The sequence below is a fragment of the Delphinapterus leucas genome, chromosome 2, assembly GCF_059928025.1.
Source record: "Delphinapterus leucas isolate spDelLeu-1000000601 "Yukka" chromosome 2, BTC_Dleu_Yukka2, whole genome shotgun sequence".
NCBI lineage: Eukaryota > Metazoa > Chordata > Mammalia > Artiodactyla > Monodontidae > Delphinapterus > Delphinapterus leucas.
This window is the reverse complement of record NC_143130.1, coordinates 233,986-256,988: the sequence shown is the minus strand read 5'-3', so window position 1 is coordinate 256,988 and position 23,003 is coordinate 233,986. Positions and strand designations below refer to the sequence as shown.

The following is a 23,003-nucleotide window of genomic DNA, read 5'->3' as shown; positions in this document are numbered from 1 at the left end:
AGACTCTTAACGCACAGGGCTCCCCCAGGCAGGTCTTATTCAATCCGTCTGGCTGGTCTCATGAAACATTCTATTCTGTACCTTCTGGGCTGTTGAAGATGCAGAGTGGAGATTTATAACAACAGTTGTTCAATCCAGCCCAACTGGCTTGGCACAGGGAGGAGCTATGTTTTTCAGAACAGCTTTTCAACATTCCTACATGAGTTGAGATGCATGAAAATTTCAGTTTTGAAACAACCAGATGTTTTTGTCAGGAAAGAAATAGATGACCTCAAGGAGGCCGGGAGGATAAACTCAGGGCTCGGGGAAGAAAATGGTACCGCGGGGAGCTCATGTCTTTCTCATAGCCCCTACCAGCCACTCACCATGATTACCTACTTGTGCCAAAGCCAGACCCCACTCAGCATTTTCCTTCCCACTGGGGCTGCAGTGCTAGGAGTTAAAGACACAGCCCGCCATGTTCCACCGCAGACACCGGGAGTGGGTGGGTCCACGGCTGGGAGCACACCTCTCAAGGCGGAACTAGCCCACATGAAGCAGATACACAGTGAGCTGCAGAAGGTAGCAGAAACAGCACCAAGCTTAAAAGAGGGGCTCTGGGTTCTCAGCCACTCATTTGGTTATTTCCTGGAGCTCCAGCCTCGTCTTCTGTCAAATGAGGGGCTGGGAACAGATGAGCCCTAGAGCCTTTTGCAGCCCCCTTGATTCAGGAAATCTCCGAGTCCTCTCTTCCTTACAAACAGATGATACATTGAGATTGATTGTGAGGAAATAACTTCTCTATTACCAGTTACCAGCTAAAAGATAGAAAGGGTTTTATCTCAATAAAGATGGCATTTCCTAATTTGAAAAGCAAATCACTTCAGTACATTCATGAATTGCACCTATATTATAGTGACCACAGTCACAGACTTTTCAAAATTGTCTGGATTTCAAATATTCTCACCTGCTATCTTACCATGAGTTACGATTTTCTGTTAAGAAACCATGGTCAGGGACTTATAAATACTGGTGGGGAAATGGAGAAAGGAAGAAAGGCACAGAGTTCATATTTCATGTGACTCTTTTTATCCCGCACGTGGGGTTTTCTTGTTACTTCTTCACATCCTTTCTGGTAAGTCCTTTTTTGGGTTCTCGAGCAAGAGAAGCCCAGGAGTGACACACCTCCGCCTCCCTGGTCTCCGGGAGCTCCGAGTCCTCGGTGTGTCTAAGACATTGGGCTACACCAGGTGTCTGTCTGCTGCTACGGTCAAGAGCTAAGCCCTCTGGGCACCTTAACTGGTGCTCCTCGGTGGTCTGCCACCTGCTACTATTTCCACTCTTGTTACCTCTCTCCTCTGTTTTTAGAAAACCCTGCTTGGTCACGGGGAGGCCTTGACCCGGCCAGAGAGCTCTGAGGGTACCTGTCTTCCTCTGTGCTCACCACACATCCACCCCCAGTGCTGCCCTTTGCCCGATGAGCCCCAGCTCCCCGGGCAGCTCCCCTTGCTTTCCGGGTGCTACCAGCACCTGGGTGACTGGTCTAGCGCTGCTCTCATCAAGCTACTCCCTCTCCTATAGCCGTGCCAGCACGCCTCTCTCTTCTTCGGAGAGAGCCGGGAGAAACCATTACAAACGTGTTCGAAATTACACATCCCCACTCTCCTTGACAGAGAAGCTTTGCAAACCTCATTACGAGAGCTGGAGAAAATTCCACGGGACATTTCTGGGTTCATGGTTATTATTTTGCATGTGTTGCTGAGCTAATAGAGTGTGACCTTGGACATCCGTGATCCAAGGGAAGATGGTCGCCTATGTCCAGAGGCTATCCTACCAGCGCAGCAGAGATGGCTACCATTTTGGCTACTCACCCCCATTCGCTCTACTTGCAGACTTCTTGAAAGACAGGAGAGCCAAGGAGACAAAGATAAAGCGGAAAGGAATACATGTGGGCGGGTTTGGGAATGAGTCCTCTCACTTCCCTCCTCTTAGTCCCCCTCCCTCCTTGCTTTTCAGATGGTGGATGGACTGATTAGCATTATATTATTATTTTTCAGTTTTTCTCTGACTCTGTGAAACTGAGCTCTACCAGAGCTGGACTTAGACTTGTAAATACTCTTCTAGAGAAGTCTTGCTAAGTGGAAGCAGCCTGTTCAGTTCACTTTTCTCCTCTGGTTACCACCGATGACCTCCAGACATCTCAGTTTTACATAATTCTCCAGCAAGTAAAGCCACCTCTCCATTGCCTCTGTTGGAAAGAACGTCATGCTTGACCTGCTCCCTTGCTGGTGTGTGAGCCTGACAATGTGCGAATCAGCCCAGCTCAGATAAGGAAAACTCCAGATACAGACCTCATGGTTTTATATCTTCTCCAGAAGATCTGAGTGCCTGGTGAATGTATTGCTAAACAGACACATTAGAAGTGAAGTTCTCTACCACTTCATTGAAACCAATCTTTTGCTATAAAAACAATAGATTTGCATCAAGCAAAATGTGAAAAAACACCATCTGACCTCAGGCCATGTAAATAACTTCAACAAGCAAAAGCTAAACCATACTGAGCCCATCTAACAAGAAACATATATTGAGAAATCTAGCATGTGGGAGAACTTCAGCAGATTTTTGAAAATCCAGCAAAAATGGGAACTGAACAGCTCAGATACACCTGATTTCCAGTGTCTTATACATTCCGGAAGCAAAGAATGGAAGGCTTATGGAATGCAATGAAAATAACTTCACCTTGAACCAAGAGTTTAGAGAACCGGTGCCATCCCTTTTCTCCTACCATCCTGCTTCCTCAGTTCTTGAATTGAGATACCATTGTTAACAAGCCAGCCATCCCCTAAAAGATGAACACCACAGTTTTCTTTTCATTCATTCCCTGAAGAAACTGGAAGAGAAAAAATATATTCTTATCCTATTGGATAAAAATATCTCTTGATAAATAAATGCTGAATTCTTAACAGGACATTGTACAACCAACACCAAAAGTATTCTTTCTTCTGCAAAACTTTAAGCACAATTTCAGGTCAAAGAGTTAAGAAACAATTTCCAAAAAACAATTCGGAAACTACATCCATCTGTCTAAAAAGACCTCGTTTCCAAAACCCTATTGTTAAGCTTTTTGTTTCCCTGAAAATGTTTTTCTTTTCATCTCAACTTTTACCTAAAGCAAGGACCAAGATTTACTTACAGGAATAGCTCAGAAAATTTTTTTATCCCACAGTCCTTTTTCTTCTTGATTTCTAAGCATTGCTACCCACAAAGCAGGATCTTTCTGTCTGTGATAATTACTGCGTGCAAAGTTCTGATCCTTTTATGTGAAAATGTGTGTTTTTTAGATTAACATCAACTTTACATTCAGTCAATTGTTCAGAGTTCGAAGGCTTTAAACAGTCATCTTCATCCTTCCATTGTTGCCATGGAGACGTAAGCACCTAGCATGCAACCCCATGTCTCCTAAAAGGGACATTCGCTCTTTGTATTTAAGAGGTACATGGGGCACTGGGTGTCCTGAGAATTTGGAACCATCTGGTACATGGCACAGAGCACATTCCAGATGGTGAACTCTAGCACGCTGTCCTCCGTCCAACTGGAGGGTGGCAGTTGGCTAATGAGGAATTCATGTATCAGTCTAGCAGCTGGAACTTGAACTCTTGGTCCAGAGAAGTAGTGTTTTCTAACTGGCCATAACTGAAGTCTCTCTATGATTCAGGGCAGTAAGTCCTTTTCTTGAAATGTACAAGTAATCAAGGCATGGAGGTGTTAAGAACAAGACAGCAGCCCCAAATGGAGCCACTTATGCTACACCCCACATCACCCCCACTGAGGCTTATTTACAGTTTTAGCCTCTCCCAGAAATGGAATGTGAAACCAGTCCAATCAGGTTTCACCTGGTCAGCACTAGGCCTGATCGACCCCTGCCATCCCCTAAAGGAAAGTGACCTTTCCACAATGAACCCACTTTTCTGCCTCCCTGTTTCCACTCCCTTCTCCTTTCATTTCACTTTGAATGTATTGATATTTGCCAAACAGAAACAGACTCACAGGCACAGAAAACAAACTCGAGGTTACCAAAGGAGAAGGGAAGTGGGGAGGGACACATTAGTGGCATGGGGTTAAGAGAGACAAACTACTATGTATAAATAGATAGGCAGCTAAGATATACTGTACAGCACAGGGAAATATACCCATTACCTTGTAATAACCTATAGTGGAATATAATCTGCAAAAATACTGAATCACTGTGCTGTACACCTGAAACCAACACAATATTGTAAATCAATTATACTTCGATTTAAAAAAAAAGTCTTTCATTTCTCTCTGCTAGATTGGATGCCGCCCGATTCACTGAATCAAGCCAGTAGGATCTTGAAAACTTATTCCGTTGAGTTCTGTTTTCCAAGAGAGGACAGGGTTGGGTCACCTCAGGGCTTCATTCACTTTGAGGCTGAGACAGCTAAAAAGAACCACCGCACAGAAGCAGAGCCCTAAGAACGGGGTAAGGAACAACTGCTTTTCCCAGGTGAGAACATGTAAAACCTCAAGCAGCTCTTAAACCTTTAGGCCGTACTTAGCTTTGTTTCAGTGCGCTCGGCTCTGGGCAAGGTAAGAGGGGCAGAGGAACTGACCGAGCTTCCGACGGCTCCTGCCGCCACCATTTTCAGAAGCTGATTTAAATAAAGCGGAAACTCGCAGAAGATGTCTCCCTGGAAGTGCCCACAGAGTTTAAGGAGAAGCAGAAACGTACCTGGCAGAGCCTGGCTGGGTCTGATTTGTCTGCGGAACCCTCCTGAGAAGTGAGCGGCTCAAGCACGCCGTCTACCTGGGATGACGACCTCGTGTGCGGGCGCATGCGCCGTGAGCGGCAGCCATGACGCCGCGCTGGGCTAACCTAGGAGGACCGGCTTACCTCCCATGGCACACGCAGGAATCATCGCCGTCTGACGAGAAGAGACAAAGGCATGTAGGAAAGGACACGTTTGAGGTGGGAACATGAACAACTGGGGGGCGGGGGGGATGTGAGCGGGGACAGCAAATGCGAGTTGAAAATAATCAGTGTATTTGGTGAGGAGAACTTCTTAATACTTTTCAAAAAACCCACAAAACCCCAAGCGAAGAGCAAAACAGGTAAGAAAGAGGGATAAAAGGGGGAAAGTCCGCGAACTCAGGTGTAAAAAGCCTTGTGGCACTGAAGCCCGCGGGGCCCGGCCGGGCGGCCCCCCAGCCCCACGCGGTTCCCCTTCTCTCGCCGTGTCCTCCGCGTGGAGTCGAGCTGGTTCCCGGGTTAGCTCCGGGCAACGGGGGGAAACGCTCCGTGGCGCTTCGGGTCGCCGCGCTGCCCGGGAGGCCCGGGCCTCCACCAGAGCAGCGCGCAGGCGCGCCCGTCCGGTCCCGAGGCTCCCCTTCGCAGCGCGGACGCGGGGCAGCGGGGCTCTGACGGCCACCCTCCTCCACCCCCCGGCAGGTGCGTCAGTTCTCGCTCTTTGGCGGCCGCTCACCCACCCGCTCCCTGTCGCTCAGCCGCTGTGCCCGGGCAGCGGGAGGCGGCGGGCGCGGCTCAGGAGCCCGGGCAGCGCGCGGGGCGGCGCGCGAGGCCGGCCCACAGGCACGTTCGGCAGCCCCGCGACGCCGCGCAGACGGGGAAGAGGGAAGCGGGCCTCTGCAGGCGGCCCGGAGGGAGCCCGGTCCCGTGGGTCGCGCGGGCCGCGGCGAGGACCTGGGTTTGTCCCGAGTCCTGGGACGTCACCGGCGGGCTTGCAGGGAGCAGGACGCCGCCGGCCTCAGCTGGCGCCTGAAGAGAATCGCTGACCCGCCTACCGGGTTCGCGGGAACGTGTGATGAGAACAGGAACACCCCAGTTCGGGCGGCGACGACTCACGACGTCGGGCTTCCTGCTCTGGTGAGCGGGGGTCTTCGGACGTCCCCCCGTGGCAGCCCCTCGCTTCGTCCGAAGGGACCCGTGGACAAGCCGGGCAGGAACCCTGAGGGCTGGAGCGACCCTCCAGGAAGCCGGCAGCCCGGCGCGGCGACAGGCTCCCCACCGCGGCTTGGCAGTAAAGCTTAGGACGGAGCACGTGGGGAGGAAGAGGGGGAAGGGTGGCCTCTCCAGTTCCAGCAAGGCCGGCTTTACCGATGTTGGCAAACGGAGTGACCTTCCTCAGCGAGGAAGCTCATTTCAGCCCGGTTCACCCAGCCGGGCTGGGGGGCAGCCACAGCAAGTGTCCTAGACCAGCGGCCCCCAACCTCTTTGGCCCCAGGGACCGGTTTCGCGGAAGACGACTCTTGCACGGACGGGCTGGGGACAGTTCGGGCGGGAACGGGAGCGGTGGTTCAGGGGGTCACGCGGGCGACGGGGGGGCGCCGACGGAGCTTCGCTTGCCTGCCCGCCGCTCACGTGCTGAACAGGCTGCAGACACACGGCACTGCCTCTCAGGAAAGAAGAGCGCTGCCACCCCCCGGAGCGAGTGAGGGCGCCCCCCGGGAAAGCAGCCCGTTCACTTCAGGCTGAGACTGTACTACGTGTTAACGTGGATTTACCTTCCTGTTCCATGACACGCCAAGGCCTGTTTTGAAATTTAGAGATTACCGCAAGCGAGGCTTCGGTACGTGGCAAAAGTGGGAGCCAGCCGGAGGTCCATGCCCCGCCTCCTGGGGCAGTGCCCACCTCATGGAAGCTGCTGCCCGGAAGGTTCTCAGGTAATGAAAGGACCGGCTGCCTCTGGAGCTTTTAAGAGGAGACATATGGAAAGTCTGAAAAGAAATGTCTGTAGCTTCCATTAAAGGCGTGCTCTTCTGAGGGAATCCCATGCGCTCCCAGTTCCGTGGAGGGAGCCCCTGGTGACCAGAGTTCGTTCACAAGGGCGTCAGGAGGAGGTAGGTGGTACTCTGGTCTTGAAGAATGAGTACGATTTGGGTGGGTGCTGTGCTCGGAAGTGTTTGTGTCTCCCCAAAATTCATATGTGGTAATTCTGACCCCCAAAGGGAATGGCATTGGGGGGGCGGGCTTTGTGAGGTGCTTAAATCATTAGGGTGGAGCCCTCACGCATGGAGTCAGCGCTCTTACACAGGAGGCGCCAGAGAAATCACTAGCCTGTTGCGCCATGTGAGGACACAAGGAGAAGTCTGCTGCTGTGCTGCCGCCCTGATCTCAGCCTTCCAGCTCCCAGAGCTGCGAGAAACAGGTTTCTATCATTTAATTAGCTAACTAAAATGAAATTTAGAAATTATAATGTTTTAAAATATTTTATCAATTAAGCTATTTTGCTTTCCCCTAACAGTGTTCTGAGTAAAAATCCAACCCTCTGACACATTGACCTGACAACGTTGATGCTACCCTCAGGGTGCCCTGCTTCCCAGTGTGAGAGGTGACACTCTAGGTGCCGCCACTACCACCCCATGCCCCAAGAATCGGGTGCACACACCAAAAAGGTGTAAATGGAAGTCGGGCCTGGGTGGGGAGGGAGGAAGGGATGAGCTAAGAATCCTGCCCGGGTTCCAGAATATGCCTGGATTTTCAGATGGCGCTCAAGTCCTTTACTGCACCCCTAACCCTACAGGGTGAACCTCTATTCTTCCTGCAACCCTTGGGACTTGGGCTGATTCCAAGTTCTACAGCTGTTGCGCCACCCATCAGACCAACCTCTCTCCTTGCTTACTGTTGAAGAAATGCCATAAGCTATGCATTTGCAGAAGGAAACCAAAAGGTCTTACGTCATCCTATGTTGGTTCAGATGTATTGCTCATGAAGTTCACGTCAGTTTTTCTGTTTTGCAAAATCACCATGCTTGCAGCCAAATCAGCCATCAGCTGTTATCTTTTTAAAATTTCAAATACTGAAGTATTCTTGTTTTCCTGAAATGTCTTAAAAAGGTTATTTCGAGGCTGACACTCTGCTTGCCAGCTTTTATTTAGAAGCACATTTTTCACATATTCACTTCAATTCTCTAAAAGAGAAGAGGACCAAGAAAGTAAATAAAGCAGTGGCCGAGGTTACTACCCATCCATCAATCCCTGGGCCCTGATTAAGCCCAAGGCATGAAAACATAGCCTTTGAAGGCAGTGGCACCTGCCAGACCCTCTTTCAAAAGGGACCCTTGTTGCCCTTGAGGGTTTAGAATTGAAAAGGAAAGCTCTTCAAAGCCATCAGAAAGTGAAAATTAATCTAAGTGCATCCATGTAGCACAAGAGTGTCAGAATTTATAATTAGGGGTCATAAATCTTTTTGCCGTGGAGCAAAAATAAATAAGCATGCGAGAGCCAAATCGAAAGGCAGTGGGCGTTCACACACTCCTAGTGTCAGCTTTAATTTATTTCTCTACTTGGAAAGGGGAGACTTTGAAAGCTGGCTGCCAGTCTGGAGGGAGCCCCCTCAACTCTTCTTCTGGCCCAGACAAATGTCTGAACGTTGAGGGGAGACATCCAAAGAATAACACAGGAAGCTTTTGACTTCTTACATTGAAAAAGAGCTCTTCAGAAGGTAGGGGGATGGTTGGGGGAGAGAAAACAGAAAGAGAAGAAACCTCTTCTCTAGGAATCTCTTTTGTGTAATTCAGAATACTCAGCACGTTAAAACCAAATACCAGGACTTCCCTGGTGGCACAGTGGTTAAGAATCCTCCTGCCAATGCAGGGGACACGGGTTCGAGCCCTGGTCCAGGAAGATCCCACATGCCGCAGAGCAACTAAGCTCATGCGCCGCAACCACTGAGCCTGTGTTCTAGAGCCCGCGAGCCACAACTACTGAGCCCGCACACCACAACTACTGAAGCCCACACGCTCTAGGGCCTGTGCTTCACAACAAGAGAAGCCACCACAATGAGAAGCCCTCGCACCACAACGAAGAGTAGCCCCCGCTCGCCGCAAGTAGAGAAAACCTGCATGCAGCAATGGAGACCCAATGCAGCCAAAAAATAAATAAATTTATATAAAAAAAACCAAATACCAACAAACAAGTGAAAAAGAAAAGTCTGATTTACAGTATGCTGTTGGATGCACCTAGAAGGGGCTTTGGAAAGACATTCACAGACCATTTTAACTGTATTGAGAACTCTACTAGGACAACAAGTATATGTATGTAAATATGTACATATGTATTCACACAGTGCAGAGGGCACATAATCATTTCCCTTGCGAATGGAAACGACATCATTACAGCATTAAAACTGGAGGGGATCGATAGTAATAGAATTTCCTGAGAGCTCCACGTGGAGAAAGGTCAAGGAAAACAGCACCTGTGGAACCAATTACTTGTCATCAGACTCAGTGACATGAAAATACACCCGTTCCCTCTCTTCTGCTGTCACTCACTTGAAGGCATCAAAACAGAAAGCTTCTTGTGAGCAAAGTAAAAGAGCCACTCCAGGAAGATTGCAGAAGTTCTCTGGGAAGATGTCTTCTGCAGCAACCTTTCGAGATTAGCACTATGCTAACAAGTTTATGAGCTGAGTCAGTGTCACACATGAAGCTGCCAGACTCCTGAGTCACCCCTGAGCATTAGTGTTTCAGTTTCCCTTGTCTATTAAATAAGAAGACGTTTCTGTCCTAGTGAATCATTTTTATGTTTACGATATAATGAATTAAGAGATTGAAAGCACTTTTAAAGTATGAAGTGCCTTAAACATACAAGAAATGTATTGCTCCCAGATTACTGGGCAGAGAACACAGGGCACAGAGTCACCCACACAGGAGAGAAGGCTTTGCTATCTTCTCATGGTGGCCAGCGTGGGGTGGAAGTTGGTACGTGGAGCAAGGAGCAGGTGACTCTGTGCTAGACTTGCATGAAGCCAGCTGGATTGGAAGGCGGGAGCTCACGGGCAGCGGTGGGCTTGCTTGATAGACCTCTCCACGTAGGAGACTCAGAAGAAGTCTGACTTGCTAAAATTGCAACCTCACTTTCCAGACCTGTCTGTCTTCCATCATCAAGAAGAGCTGAGGAGTTAACCAGCATTGGGAATTAGTCTTTGGGGAGGAAAATACCTGATCTTACGCTAGACTTTGCATCATTGCAGGAGGCAAAGCCCACCAGTTTATCTAAGGCCTACGTAGAATGCCAGTGCCATAGAGAACAGGGCACCTGTAACACTACTTGGCCGTGCTAAGTCGTGGCTCCCATGAAGAGTCTCTCAAGGACCAAGGTCAGTTGAAAGGACCATCTTGAACTCTTCTGGCAAAAGAAGCAGGCATGTGCATGTAGTAAGTAAGGGCTTAGGTTCTAGCCAGTCCCCCCACCCATTTCACCACCCTTCCCCTACACTCAGTCTGTCCCTAAGCTTAATCAGCAGTTAACCAGCTTAACCAGTGGCCTTCTGCTTAAAAGTTTTATTTCATCTGAGAAGCCCGCACTTCAATATTTGTAAAATATTGTGGAATAAATAATCTGCTATTCCGGGAAGCATGAACTAATCCAGGGGTACAATAACATTAACAAATTCATCTTCTTTCTGCCGATGTCCTCCCCTTCAAGCTGGTCCCCGTGGTCACCTAATTCCACCAAGAAGAAAAAATCATTCCCTCTGTTCAGTAGGTTCATTTCTTATGGGTCTCCCTCACTCCTCCTATACCCTCTATTTCTTACCACAAAACCCTAGGGGGGGCATCAAGCAATAGACATTTATTTTTGCTCAAGTTCTCTGGGTCCACTGGGCATCTTTGCTGATCCAGGCAGGCATGGCTGACTTCAGCGGGGCTCATGTGGTCAGTCGGCAGGTCAGCGGGGTCAGCTGGGAGGAGCCACCTCTGCCCCACATGGCCTCTCGTCCGTCCTTCACCCAGATAGCCTGGCTGGTTCATACGGCCGCTGGGCAGGAGCACACAAAGCCTCTTTAGGCTTTAGGCTGGTACCTTATTCTTCTAGAGCATTCTGTTGGCTAAAACAAATCACAAAAGTTGGCCCAGATTCCAGAGGTGCAGAAACAGGCTCCGTGTCTTGGTGGGAGGAGGTCACTTCTAAATCACACTGCAGTGTGTGCATCCAGGGAGTGGAGAGTTGGGGCTATTTTTATCATCAGCTTTACCTTTAATAGATGGGACAAATAAGCCTTATGTTCCACATTAGAAGAGAATGATAACTATTTCTGTGCTTTTGCACAGATGTTTGTCCTGTCTAAATTCAAAGGTAATAATTTATTGGGTATGGAAGTCTCCAACAGCAAGTCCCCAAAGGAAAATTGCTATATCTTTTTTTATGAGGGGAGTTTTCTGAGGGACTTTAGCCTCCTAGTGACTAAAAATCCTTTCATTAACTGGGACAGGTTGTAGACAAGAAGAAGAAAAAAAACCTTAATTTCAGGTTTAAAGTTTGGGGCCTTTTTTTAATCCTTTAAGGAAAAGCAAAATCCTTAAGGAAAAGCAACTTTACCAAAAGAGAATGGACTTCCCACAATGTCTGTTAACAGTGGAGGGTAAGATTTCGAGCTTCTTGGTTGATGTAAGCCTGCCTGTTCAGACTTCTGACAGCTTCCTGATAACACAGACCTGGCGGGGTTTTCATATACGCGTCCACGCTGTTAATGTGCGTATATGTCTTTTAGGTGTCTGGATCCAATTTGATAGCCTTTTGGATTTCATGTAGCATAACTGTCTATTCACTGATGTAATAATTTTAGGAGATTGGAGAGCCAGGGTTGGAAATGGTCTTGCCAAAGCCAAGGGAAATCTGGTCTGGGGAGAGGGCTTCCTGCGGTCCCTTTTGCAGGGAGACCTGCCTGAAACAGAGGTTGGGGTCACTTCCCACTTCCTTTTATTGGAATGGGCTAGCCCTATGGTAAAGAGATTGTTGGTCACTCTGTGTCCAGTCCCTTTGCCATGTGACTTTTTGTTCTTCCTTCTAAGTGCAATGTTCTTCTTCCCTTGATTTTGGGCTCTGCTATGTTGCTTGCTTTGTCCAGCAGGCTATTAGCAACATGATGCAAGCAGAGGCTTGCTTTCTTGAGCCTGTGTCATGAGAAGAACATGCCTTGGGTAACTGAACAGTCCCAGGAAAACGAGAAACACCTAGAAGATGCTTGAACTGCTGAAATCATCCAAGCTGCCCCATTTGGCCTAAATTTGAAGCAGCACCAGCTGACCAGCAGATACATGATCCAGAAAAAAAGTTTATTTTTTTATGCCACCACGTTTTGGGATGGCGTGTTATGTGGCAGTGTTTCACAGTAGCTGACTGATACTAGCCCCCATGGAAAGTAGAACAGGTTATAAATTACAAGTGGAAACCTGACATTTGGTGTGTAATACAGGGTACTTACGGCTGCAAAATTTGGGAATTGTATTTTATCAATGTGACTTGATTGGTCCTCACTGACATTCAGTTGGCACCCAAGATTCCCTTGGTAACTGAGATACCAAATGGATAAACTGGATAAAAGAAAATTAGATATTTCATTTTTTCCCCATTTTTACTACAGAATTACCTTACCCCAAAGAGAATAATGAGCCGTTATACAACCATCGCCCAGCTTCAACAATTATCAGCATTTTACAAAATTTGTTGCTGCTACCCTAGCCATTGTTTTCTTGAAAATTAGCTCTTTTCAATTCCAGAACCACTAGAATTTAATTGGGTGAGTCTCTAGAGTCAAAGTAGAAAAGACTCTCTCTTAGGATCGCTTGGGTTCTTAAATTTGAGTTCAGGAGCTTCTTATGTCTTCAGAAATGTATGCAAAAGTTTGTGTATATAAATGTTTCGGGGGAGGATGTCCCTGGTTTCCATCAGATTCAAAAGGTACGATCTGCTTTTCTACACAAATACCAGCCATTTTTGCCTGTTCTCACCCAACCTTGCCAGATGCCAGCATCTCGCACCCTCTGCAGGCAGAAGGTAAAGCATCAAATCACCTCAGCCCCAGGAGAATGGCTCCCTCCCTAGATGGGCAGAATCGTTGATTTGCTTATGCAGGCACAGAACTAAGGCAAAGTGTCAGTATTAATTTTAGTAGCACTACAAGTCACAATCCTTTAACTATTAGGAAGAACAACTCTGCCTTTCAATGGAAATATCTTGGGTGGCTTAAGGGCTCATCTTCTAAATCTCAGCTGTCTTAACAAGTTCGGATGCGGCTGCCAGCAGCCTCATCAGTGGAGAGGAAGCACCTCCGGGCAGGTAGACCAAGCCCAGTGCTGTGGTTCTTGCAGTTTGGAGAACGTACAAATCACCTGGAAGACTTTAAAATCCAAGTTTCTGGGTCCCTTTCCAGACCTACCAAATTGGAGTCTCTGTGAAATCTGCATTTTTAACAAGCTCCCGTGATTGGTAGTAACTGGTCCACAGACCACACTGGAGAAGCACGGCCTGAGGGGCACCCAGGTCCAGAGTAACCATCTGAAGCTTAAAATAAGTCTTCCTGTCTTGAATTCATATTTCATTTCAGTCTGTAAATGGGGGAGGATTTTAAAAAAATAAATTGAAAAAAAAAAACCCCTCTAAATTCTCTACCAGCCTAGAAATCTGATTTCCAAGATTTCCAATTTCCTTTAGGGCCTGTGCACCTCTACTATTTTGTAAGTGCAACTGCTGTTGCACTGGGCTGATCCTAAAGGTTTAGGCTCTGCAGGAATTCTCATCAACCCAAACTGGGGAGAGCAGGCCAGGGACAGGGTCCACCAAAAGTTATTCATGCTACACAGGTGGCAGTGGCAGGCATGGGACATATAGTCGAGCACGACTTGAATTTCTAAACCAGTTCTTCCCAGGAGAAATATCACAAAAGCAATGGGAGCTCCAGAAATTATCTTCAAGTACAAAAGAGAACAAGAGCATGAGTACAGAGCTCCAAGGGACAGTAATAGTTGGTCCTCCCCCTCTGTGTTCAACATCAAGGCCACTGGTGCAATGTGGGTTTCATTAATGGCTCAAAGACAATATTTCACAGAGTTATAGGTTCAAGATGTTATTGAAACCCCATGTTGTGCTTTTTATCCCCACCTACCCTCTCCCCCAGGGTTTTCTTAAATCATTAAAAAAAAACCTTTTTTAACGTGGTTCCACCCAAGTGGTCATATTTCTAAGGATCTGGGGCAATGCACACCAGGGCCTGTGAAACCCAAAATGGTTTGGTAGAAGGATGATGCCATTTCCTCTGCCTCTTGGGGCTACAGGGGGGAAAGCTGTCAACCCGTTAAGTACATAAGCAGGATCGTGTGGGTGGCCCCAGAGAGAGACACCTGTTTTGCTACTAAGTGCAGGATCACAAACACAATTTTTCCTTAATACTATCCTATCTGAAGCTCTGCCAGCACTGCAAGGCCAAGGAAATTTCTAGAGAAATTTAGAGCAAGATCTCACAAGGTCTTAAAGGCGTAATCTTGGGAAAGAGCCACTGCGTTAAAAGAAAAAGTCTATGGACTTTCTTTTTCACAGATGCAGACTATTCCATGTATGGCTACACTGTTTACTGGTGGACATTCAAGTTGTTTCCAGTCTCTTTTCCTATTGTAAACAAGGCAGCAATAGATAAGTAAATATATGCTAATGTAAATTAAAATGCTGCTTTGATTTCCACAGGATGGATTCCTGCAATCACTGTGAATGGGTTAAGAGTGTTTATGAGCATGGACATTTGGTATTTTAATAAATATTGTTATGTTATTTTCAAAAATTACAATAACAAGTCTTCCACCAGGAGTAAAGTGCCTGTTTTCTCACATTTCTGTGATCACAGGTTATTTCTCCTCTCCTTCCTCTCCTCTGATAGGCATAAAATGATCTTATTGTTCTTTTTATCTGCATTTCTGTATGTCAGGTTGACCATATTTGTATATGTCTACTGGTCATTTCATAGATATTTTCTCTTTTGTGAATGCCTGCTCTCATCCATATTAGGTTCATTTCCTTATGAATCTGCAAAAGTCGAATAACATTAACACTTGGTCTTTTGCATATGTTAATAATGTTTTTTCCCAGACTTGTTTGTCTTTTAATTTTGCTCTTAAACTTGTCCTTTGACACAGAGAGATTTTTTCATTTTTAGGTAGTCAATTCTTCATGGATTCTGGCTTATGGCACCCAAAGTTATAAAATATGTGTCTTAAATTTTCTTTTAAAATATTTACTGTTAAAAAGATAAAAAACTTTAACTCATCCATCTTAAATTCATTTTTGTGTGTATTATGTGAGGTTTGGGTCTTGGTTTATTTCTTCTGATATGTAAGGCCAATCACGACAATGTTGTCTGTAAACATCACACTAGCCTCCGGTGAGCCAGGATACCATGGGGTCATATATTAAATTCCATGGATCTGTTTCTAAACTCTCTTTTGAAAATTCCTGTGCCTATGCTACACTGTTTTGTTTACAGTACTTTCATAGTAAAATTTAATAGTCTCTTATTTTTTCTAAAGATTTTGGGGCAACTTTAGCATATTGATTTTTACACAAAAACTTTGTCTATTAAAAAACTGCCTACTGAAATTCTGATTGAAATTACATCTTATGTGATTAAGTCTTCCCATCCAGAAATATGTGAGATTAAGATCTTTCCATTTATTCAGATCTTGTCTAATGCCCTCTAATACTGTTTTATAGTTGTCTTCATTTGGGTTATTAGTCCACAATTAGGACTCTGCTGCTAATATGAATGACATTTTGCCATGCAGGCAATAATAATCCTCCTTGTTCACAGATTCCATATTTGCAAACTCACCTACTCACTAAAATGTATTAGTAATCTCCAATCAATATGGCTGTGCTTTCTCCATCATTCACAGACATATGCAAAGAGGCAAAAAATTTGAGTCACCTGATGCTCAAGTTCCCAGCTGACGTTGAACCAAGCAACACTTTGTAAACAATTGTCCTTGTCATGGTATATTTAGTGCCATGCTTTTTGTGCATGTATTTTTGTGCTTTTTGTTGATGATTTTGCTGTTTAAAATGACACCTAAGCATAGTGCTGAAGTGTCATCCAATGTGCCAAGGTGCAAAAAGGCCATGATGTGCCTTAAAGAGAAAACCTGTGTATTAGAAAAGCTTCATTCAGGCATGAGTTATAAGCATGAGTTGGTTGTGAGTTCAGTGTTAATGAATCAACGATATATATTAAACAAGGTTTCTCTAAACATAAACACACATAAAACAAGTTTATGCACTGATCAGCTGACAAAATGTTATGATCAGAGTCTCACAGGAACCTGACCATGTATTTCCCCTAGGAGTTCAGTATTAACTAATTCAGTGTTATGGCAGTTTTATAGAAAATAACAGGAACTGGCTGTATGTCTTTACTTGTTATCCTTATATCAGATTTTGATATTAAGATAAAGCCAGCTTCATTAAATTAATTAACAAGCTTTGCATCCTTTAATATGGTCTAGAGTAGTTTAAATATATAAATTCTTTTCTTTAGGGCAATCTGTATTCAAGGCTGAATACTCACTCCCTCTTCTATTTTCCAACCCAATTACATCCACCCATATTGTCAGAGGTTCTTCAATGATATGGAGATAATCCATTATGTATTTGTATTAAATACCTTATTATTTTAGTTAAATAGTAAATTTCCAATAATATAGTGTTGCTTCAAATTTGAATATAAACCCCATCCCATTATGAATTTCCTCCTGACAAATTAAAATTTGAAGATTAAATCCTAAAGAGATCAAAATCCAAAATTCTTATTATAGCCCAAAAGAAAATATCTAAAAGTTTTTGCCCTTGCATGTTAAAAGTCCAGAGAAATAGAAGTTTAACATTCTTCTTCCTCCCTAATGTCTGATTTTGCTATCACTAGACGGTCCTCAGTGCCTGGGTAGAGTGAGTGTTGGTCAGCAGCTGCAGACTGGGATGTCCTCTGGAAGGTGTGGCTCACCTCATACCACAGGTTGAACTAGGCTCTCATATACCCTGCCTTTAAAAAGCCCAACGTGTTCAATGAAAGGTAAGAGTATCACAACATTGGCTTTATTTTCTTTAATTAATTTTTATTGGAGTATAATTGCTTTACAATGTTAGTTCCTGCTGTGCAGCAAAGTGAATCAGTTATATGTATACATATATGCACTCTTTTTTAGATTTCCTTCCCATTTAGATCACCTCAGAGCACTGAGTAGAGTTCCCTGTGCTATACAGTAGGTTGTCATTAGTTATCTATTTTATACATAGTATCAATAGTGTATATGTGTCAATCCCAATCTCCCACTTCATCCCAACACCCCCCACTTCCCCCTTTGGCAACCATAACTTTGTTCTTTACATCTGTAACTATATTTCTGTGTTGCAAATAAGTTCATCTATACCATTTTTCTAGATTCCATATATAAGCAATATTATACAATTTTTGTTTTTCTCTGTCTGACTTACTTCACTCTGTATGACAATCTCTAGGTCCATCCACGTCTCTGCAAATGGCACTATTTCGTTCCTTTTCATGGCTGAGTAATATTCCATCATATATATGTACCACATCTTTTTTTTTTTTTTCTTTTGTGATACGCAGGCCTCTCACCATTGTGGCCTCTCCCGTTGCGGAGCACAGGCTCCGGACGTGCAGGCTCAGTGGCCATGGCTCATGGGCCCAGCTGCTCCATGGCATGTTGGACCCTCCCGGACCAGGGCACGAACCTGTGTCCCCTGCATCAGCAGGCAGACTCTCAACCACTGCGCCACCAGGGAAGCCCCACCACATCTTTATTCATTCCTCTGCTGATGGACACTTAGGTTGCTTCCATATCCTGGCTATTGTAAATAGTGCTACAGTGAACACTGGGATGCATGCATCCTTTCAGATTCTGGTTTTCTCCAGGTATGTGCCCAGGAGTGGAATTGCTGGGTCATATGGTAGCTCTATTTTTGGTTTTTGAAGGAACCTCCGTACTGTTCTCCACAGTGGCTGTATCAATTTACATTCCCACCAGCAATGTAGGAGAGTTCCTTTTTCTCCATGCCCTCTCCAGCATTTATTGTTTGTAGATTATTTGATGATGGCCATTCTGGTATGAGGTTATACCTCATTGTAGTTTTGATATGCATTTCTCTAATAATTAGTGATGTTGAGCAGCTTTTCATGTGTTTGTTGGCCATCTGTATGTCTTCTTTGGAGAAATCTCTATCTAGGTCTTACACCCATTTTTGGATTGGGTTGTTTGGTTTTTTGATATTGAGCTGCGTGAGATGTTTGTATATTTTGGAAATTAGTCCCTTGTCAGTTGCTCATTTGCAAATATTTTCTCCCATTCTGAGGGTTGTCTTTTTGTTTTGTTTATGATTTCTTTTGCTGTGCAAAAGTTATGTCCCATTTGTTTATTTTTGTTTTTATTTTCATTACTCTAGGAGGTGGGTCATAAAAGATCTTGCTGTGATTTATGTCAGTGTTCTGCCTATATTTTCTTCTAAGAATTTTATAGTATCCGGCCTTACATTTAGGTCTTTAATCCATTTTGAGTTTAATCCTGTGTATGGTGTTAGGGAATGTTCTAATTTCATTCTTTTACATGTAGCTGTCCAGTTTTCCCAGGACCACTTATTGAAGAGGCTGTCTTTTCTCCATTGTATGTTCTTGCCTCTGTTGTCATAGATTAGGTGACCATATGTGCATGGGTTTATCTCTGGGATTTCTATCTTGTTTCATTGATCTATATTTCTGTTTTTCTGCCAGTACCATACTGTCTTGATTACTGTAGCTTTGAAGTATAGTCTGAAGTCAGGGAGCTAATTCCTCCAGCTCCATTTTTTTTCCTCAAGATTGCTTTTGCGGGACTCCCCTGGCAGTCCAGTGATTAAGACTGTACGCTTCCACTGCAGGGGGCATGGGTTCAATCCCTGGTTCGGAAAGTAAGACCCTGCATGGAATGTGGTGTTGCTTAAACATAAAATTTTTTTAAAAATTTAAGAAAAAATCTAGAAAAAAAATTGCTTTTGCTATTCAGGGTCTTTTGTATTTCCACACTAAATGTAAATTGTTTTGTTCTAGTTCTATGAAAAATGCCATTGGTAATTTGATAGGGATTGCACTGAATCTGTAGATTGCTTTGGGTAGTAGAGTCATTTTCAGAGTACTGATTCTTCCAATCCAAGAACATGGTATATCTCTCCATCTGTTTGTGTCATCTTTGAGTTCTTTAATCAGTATCTTATAGTTTTCTGAGTACAGGTCTTTTGCCTCCTTAGGTAGGTTTATTCGTAGGTAATTTATTCTTTCTGATGCAATGGTAAATGGGCATGGTAAATGGTAAATGGGTAAATGGGTAGCATCTTTAGGATGTTTTATGTATAGTATCATGTCATCTGCAAACAGTGACAGTTTTACTTCTTCTTTTGCAATTTGGATTCCTTTTATTTCGTTTTCTTCTCTGATAGCCGTGGCTAGGACTTCCAAAACTGTGTTGAATAATAGTGGTGAGAGTGGACATCCTTGTCTTCTTCCTAATCTTAGAGGAAATTCTTTCAGTTTTTCACCACTGAGAATGATGTTTGCTTTGGGTTTGTCATATATGGCCTTTATTATGTTGAGTTAGATTCCCTCTAAGTTCACTTTCTGGAGTGGTTTTATTATAAATAGGTGTTGAAATTCATCAAAAGCTTTTTCTGCATCTACTGAGATGATCACATGGTTTCTATTCTATAGTTTGTTAATGGTGTATCTCATTGATTGATTTGCATGTAATGAAGAATCCTTGCATCCCTGGGATAAAGCTCCCTTGATCATGGTGTATGGTCCTTTTAATGTGTTGTTGGATTTGGTTTGCTAGTATTTTGTTTAGGATTTTGGCATCTATGTTCATCAGTGATATTGGCCTTGCAATTGTGTTTTGTGATATCTTTGTCTGGTTTTGGCATCAGTGTGATGGTAGCCTCGAAAATGAGCATGGTAATGTTCCTTCCTCTGCAATTTTTGGAACAGTGTCAGAAGGGTTAGCTCTTCTCTAAATGTTTGATAGAATTCACCTGTGAAGCCATCTGATCCTAGACTTTTGTTTGTTGGAAGATTTTTAATCACAGTTTCAAATTCATTACTTGTGATTTCTCTGTTCATATTTTCTATTTCTTCCTGGTTCAGACTTGGAGGGTTGTACATTTCCAAGAATTTGTCCATTTGTTCTAGGTTGTGCATTTTATTGGTGTATAGTTGCTTCTAGTAATCTCTTACGATCCTTTCTATTTCTGTGGTGTACGTTATAACTTCTTTTTCATTTCTAATTTTATTGATTTCGGTCCTCTCCATTTTTTTCTTAATGAGTCTGGCTAAAAGTTCGTCAATTTTGTTTATCTTCTCAAAGAACCAATTTTTACTTTCATTGATTTTTGCTGTTGTTTTCTTCATCTCTATTTATTTCTGCTCTGATCTTTATGATTTCTTTCCTTCTACTAACTTTGGGGGTTTTTTGTTGTTCTTTCTCTAGTTGCTTTAGGTGTAAGGATAGGTTGTTTATTTGAGGTTTTTCTTGTTTCTTGAGGTAGAATTGTATTGCTGTAAACTTCCCCCTTAGAACTGCTTTTGCTGCATCCCATGGGTTTTGGATTGTCGTGTTTTTGTTGGCATTTGTCTCTAGGTATTTTTTGATTTCCTCTTTGGTTTCTTCAGTGATCCATTGATTATTTAGTAACATATTGTTTATCCTCCATGTGTTTGTGTTTTTTACAGTTCTTTTCCTGTAATTAATTTCTAATCTCATAATGTTGTGGTCAGAAAAGATGCTTGATGTGTTTTCAGTTTTCTTAAATTTACTGAGTCTTGATTTGTGACGCAAGATGTGATCTACCCTGGAGAACGTTCTGTGTGCACTTGAGAAGAAAGTGTATTCTGCTGCTTTCAGATGGAATGTCCTATAAATAACAATTAAGTCTATCTGGCCTAATGTGTCATTTAAGGCTTGTGTTTCCTTATTTATTTTCTGTCTAGATGATCTATCCATTGGTGTAAATGGGGTGTTAAAGTTCCCCACTATTATTGTGTTACTGTCGATTTCCCCTTTTATGGCTGTTAGCATTTGCCTTATATATTGAGGTGCAACTATGCTGGGTGCTTACATATTTACAATTGTTATGTCTTCTTCTTGGATTGATCCTTTGGTCATTATGTAGTATCTTTTCTTGTCTCTTGTAACAGTCTTTATTTTAAAGTCTATTTTATCTGATATGAGTATTGCTACTCCAGCTTTCTTTTGATTTCTATTTGCATGGAATATCTTTTTCCATCCCCCACTCCCAGTCTGTACATGTCCCTAGGTCTGAAGTAGGTCTCTTGTAGACAGCATATATGTGGGTCTTGTTTTTTTATCCATTCAGCCAGTCTGTGTCTTTTGGTTGGAGCATTTAATCCATTTACATTCAAGGCGATTATCGATATGTATGTTCCTATTACCATTTTCTTAATTGATTTGTGTTTGTTTTTGTATGTATTCTTCTTCTCTTGTGTTTCCCACCTAGAGAAGTTCCTTTAGCATTTGTTGTAAAGCTGGTTTGGTGGTGTTGAATTCTCTCAGCTTTTGTTTGCCTGTAAAGCTTTTGATTTCTCCATTGAATCTGAATGAGATCCTTGCTGGGTAGAGTCATCTTGGTTGTAGGTTTTTCCCTTTCATCACTTTAAATATATCCTGCCTTTCTCCTGGCCTGCAGAATTTCTGGTGAAAAATCAGCTGATAACCTTATGGGGATTCCCTGGTAGATTATTTATTGCTTTTCCCTTTCTGCTTTTAATATTTTTTCTTTGTATTTGGTTTTTGTTAGCTTGATTAATATGTGTCTTGGTGTGTTTCTCCTTGGGTTTATCCTGTATGGGACTCTCTGTGCTTCCTGGGCTTAACTGACTATTTCCTTTCCCATGTTAGGGAAGTTTTCTACTATAATCTCTTCACGTATTTTCTCAGACCCTTTCTCTTTCTCTCCTTCTTCTGGAACCACTATAATTCGAATGTTGTTGCGTTTAATGTTGTCCCAGAAGTCTCTGATTCTGTACTTATTTCTTTTAATTCTTTTTTCTTTACTCTGCTCCATGGCAGTAATTTCCACCATTCTATCTTCCAGCTCACTTATCCATTCTTCTGCCTCAGTTATTCTACCACTGATTCCTTCTAGTGTATTTTTCATTTCCCTTATTGTGTTGTTCATCACTGTTTGCTTGTTCTGTAGTTCTTCTAGGTCTTTGTTAAATAGTTTTATATCTTCTCAATCCGTGCCTCTATTTTGTTTCCAAGATCTTGGATTGTGTTTACTATCATTACTCTGAATTCTTTTTTAGGTAGATATCCTATTTCCTCTTCATTTATTTGGTCTTGTAGGTTTTTACCTTGCTCCTTCATCTGTATCATATTTCCCTGTTGTCTCATTTCTGCTGATGGGTGGGGCTGTGTTCCTGTCTTGCTGGTTGTTTGGTCTGAGGCATCCAGCACCGGAGCTTGCAGGCAGCTGGGTGAAGCTGGGTCTTGGTGCTGCGTTGGGGACCTCCAGGAGAGCTCAAGCTGATTAATATTTCCTGTGGCCGGGAATTCTCTGGCAATCCAGTGGCCTAAACTCAGCACTCCCACCACAGGGGTCAGGCCCAACCCCTGGCCATGGAACCAAGACCCCGCAAGCCACATGGCATGGCAAAAAAAAGAAGAAAATACATATACCCCAAGACAAATAACAAAAACAAATAAAGACAAAACAAAGCAAAAAACAAGAAAACAAACAAAAACATCCACAAAACCAAAACAAATAATAAAAACAAAACTAAGAAAAACAACAAAACAAAACAAAAAACAAACTAAACAAGAAGCAAAGAGAACAGAAACACACAAAAACGACCAAAAAAGATAAAAACAAAACACAACAAAAAACAATAAGAACAAACAAAAAACAAAACAAACAAAAAGTAGCAAAAAAGAAAACAAACAAAAAACAAGAAAAAATAAAAATAGAAAAGTAAAAATATATTAAAGAATAAAAATAAGACAACAATAACAAAACACAACACAACAACAACAAAAAAAAAGAAAAAAAATTTCCTGGGGCCTCTGCAATCAGTGCCCATGATTCCACAGTGAGCTACAGCCAACCACTGCCTCCCCAGGACGCCCTCCAAAGCCTTTCTTTTTCCCAAGCTCTAGGTATGT

The 23,003-nt window shown here is 43.5% G+C and overlaps 1 long non-coding RNA gene across 1 annotated transcript in view; it reads left to right on the top strand.

Annotated features, from left to right (window-relative positions):
* The first annotated feature begins 4,316 nt into the window (after positions 1–4,316).
* The window catches only part of LOC149749930 (uncharacterized), a 68,930-nt gene continuing 50,243 nt past the window's right edge, over positions 4,317–23,003 (top strand). The window contains exons 1-2 of the long non-coding RNA XR_016391836.1: positions 4,317–6,855; positions 16,703–16,849. This is a non-coding gene — a long non-coding RNA (uncharacterized LOC149749930). The remainder of the gene's footprint in view (positions 6,856–16,702; positions 16,850–23,003) is intronic.